Genomic DNA, 3,454 nt, shown 5'->3' on the forward strand with positions numbered 1-3,454 from the left:
AAATATGTTAGTAAATGAACATTCATCTAGACATAGAGTTTGTTTAAGATTGTGTCTTGATTAATCATTTGCCATTTTTAGTTCGAAACTTGATCACCCAAGGTCTAATTCCTATACCCATGAGTTCTCTTTTATCATAACCAAAAAAAGTCACTTCTTTTATTGTTTTATTGTTCTTTTCTTGCATTCTATTATTAGTAGTAGTTTAAAACCATCCAAATTATCGGTTGTATTTAGATTAAGTACGTACTTGCATTCTCGGTGCTTTGAAATCTCTTAGAATCGGTTCGACAATCTTTTATACTACATCATTTATCTTAGGAACCTTGAAAACTCCTAACATCAAGTGGATCAAACCCTAAAAAGCTATTGGACTTTCTGTATCTCATCAGTTTAGGTAAATTCACATACTGTCTTGTGTTCAAATTGTATATCATACGCACTCTTTTCCAACCCTTCTTTGAGAGACGCATATTAGAGAAATATATCAAACCAGAAGAAAGCCCACGAAATTCTGGCAACATGTCTTGAGAGAACTTCATGAGAAAATCAGCAGCTACCACAGGAGAAGACTTCTCATATGGATTCTTCTGAGGATGAGGCGAGGAGAAGAAGATCAACTCCCCGTTGACTTGTTCGAGTACGAATAAAAGACGTGGACGTGTAAGTATGAACAGCCATAGCTTTGACACGCGACTAAACCTTGCCATTGACTTTCCAGGCAATCTTAAGAGTATCTCGGGAATGAGATCGGTCGGGATGGAAACATAATCTTCTCCTCTAATCATGAGAGGGATACCGGATACGTATAAATTATAAATAAGTTTATGGTTAGGATTCCACGAGCCAGTGCTGTCCCAAACAATTAGGTGGCTTAAAGCATTTGAAAAAAAAAATGTGGCCTTCATAGAATTTTTTTGTCTTTTTTTTGTCAAATAAGTTAAATTTCCTTTTAATTTAATGTCATTTTGATAGCTATAACATTAGACAATGGAAACTCGTAAAAAGGAATGAGGATCACGCAATTTTGGTATTAATATCAACTCAAATAAATGAAAAAGGCTTGTATACAAAATTTAAGATGTGGCCTAATTTTTTTTTAAGAATTATGTGGCCTAAAGCTTGTGCTTTAGCTGCTTTAAGGGAGAAACGGGCCTGCCACGAACCTCTCTCCTAAGAGGTTGTTAGTAGATTTCTGCAAAGTTTGTTGATTTTAAAAATTGAAAAATTTGGATAGAATTATAGAAAATTTTGTATATTGTGAAAATTTATGAAAATAAAGTAACGTAATGTTTCTAAGAATTCAAGAGAAACATGTAGTATTCTCAAAATATTGTTTTGTGAGTTAAAATGTTAAGAATTCAATTCCCAATAACACTTACTTTAATAGATTTGTAGAATCATTAAAATCTAAAATTTTTGAATAACAAATGATTTTGTATAGAATTATAAAATCATCAAACCAATAACATTAGATTTTAATGAGAATGTGAGAATCTATAAACCAATAACACTAGACTTGAAAATTCTAAGACTCATTAGTATTATACTAGGATAAGACCTGCGCCTTGCGCATGTTAAATTTATATGAAAATTATTTAATAAATATCGTATGGAAAATAAAATTTATACTATTGACCGAATTAATATTTTTGGCCCTTAAACAATTTTTTTAACACGTTTTTGTTAATTACATAATTTATTTGCTAATGAAATGATCTCATTTTTAAAAATATTTTAGGTCAAAAAATTATTTATCACATAAAAACCTAACATTTAGGCCGAAGAATCTCATGCCTACTGTTTGGTTACAATGAAACTATGTCAGCTCGGTTTTGTATCATGATTTAGCAATTTAAAAGTTGATTATGGTTATGAGAAGTTTACGTTCACGTGCCAATCCTATCTATCACGATATTTTTTTTTTTTTTATGTCATTTTGGTTATTGCCCGATATAAATATTAATTTTTGAGTTCATTCTCATTTCTTTCTTTTATTTTGGCCTGAAATTTAGAAAATGTTTAAGATTCAAAATTATTAAAGAGATACATACTTAGGTTAAGATCTGCGCCTTGTGCAGAATAAATATTTTATATTTATTACTTATTTTATATTTTATGCATATTATAAAATAATAAATAATAATTATATATTAAATAACTAAGAAATCATTTACTATTATTATTTACTATTATTTAATAAAATGGCTTGCACATATGAATCAAATGACCGTTCTTGTTTATTCGCAATCATTTTAGGATAAATAAATCAAAACAATCAATCTTATCTATTGTATATGATATATAATTAAATTTAAACGATATGAAGTATATATATATATATTAATATAAACACCTATTAAAATAAAATTATTTATTTCTATGATTTTATTATCATTGTATCTTATTATAGAAAAAAAATTTAAACATTGATCACAAAAGTTTATGTGAGACTTTTAACAGTTTTAGTAATTTATACTCGTTTTGAAAAATTCAAAATACAACATATACAAAAAAATCTAAAATTTTAATATATAATTAATGTAATTGTGTAGTTTATTTTAATAATAAAGAATTAAACAAAAATGATAGAAAGTATACAGATTATTCTGTAGGTTTTATTTAAGGAAATAATATATAATCAACTTTAATTTGGTCCATAATGGACATACTATATAATATAACATTCCCTCGCAATTTAATTTTGGACTAACAAAATTCTCGATTGATTTTCAAGCCGTCACGTAAACAAATTAACATTTCAATTACGTGACAACTCAGTATGACATTTTTTTAGTTAGTACAAATTACAGGTTCTAAGCTTTTTAAATGTTCTTCTATTAATATATATGGGATGTTAAACCATTGATCATTAATTTTTAACATAATAATTTTAACAGTTTTAGTAATTTTGTCGTTTTTTAAAATTCAAAATATAACATATACGAAAAAATCTATATTTTAATTATATAGCTAATTTGATTGTTTAATTTATTTTAATAATATAAAATTAAACAAAAACGATGGATGAGATATAAATTGTTATCAAATCTTTATTATTAAAATTATTAATTATCATATATATATATTAGTCATATTTGGTAATTCCGTAGATTTTATTCAAGGAAAAAAAAGAAAATAATAATTGTACATTTTAATTAATTTTATGATTAATTTAATGAAAAATATAATATATACTTAATTGGACCAACATATTTTTTAAAGATTCTGAATTTTATTCTGGTAATGACACGTGTCTACACTTAAAAGGTTAATGTTTCTTAGTTAATATATAAGATATGTTCCAATTTGGGTGGTCCATTTTAAAAGAAGGCCCGGCCAGGCTTCACCACCGACTACGGTTATGGAAAAACATTTGGCGGTCCGAATACTTACAACTAGGTTTCCCGCGCCTTACGCGGAATCAACATTATATATATAAATTATTTTATGT

The sequence above is a fragment of the Brassica oleracea genome, chromosome C3, assembly GCF_000695525.1.
Source record: "Brassica oleracea var. oleracea cultivar TO1000 chromosome C3, BOL, whole genome shotgun sequence".
NCBI classification, from domain to species: Eukaryota; Viridiplantae; Streptophyta; class Magnoliopsida; order Brassicales; family Brassicaceae; genus Brassica; species Brassica oleracea.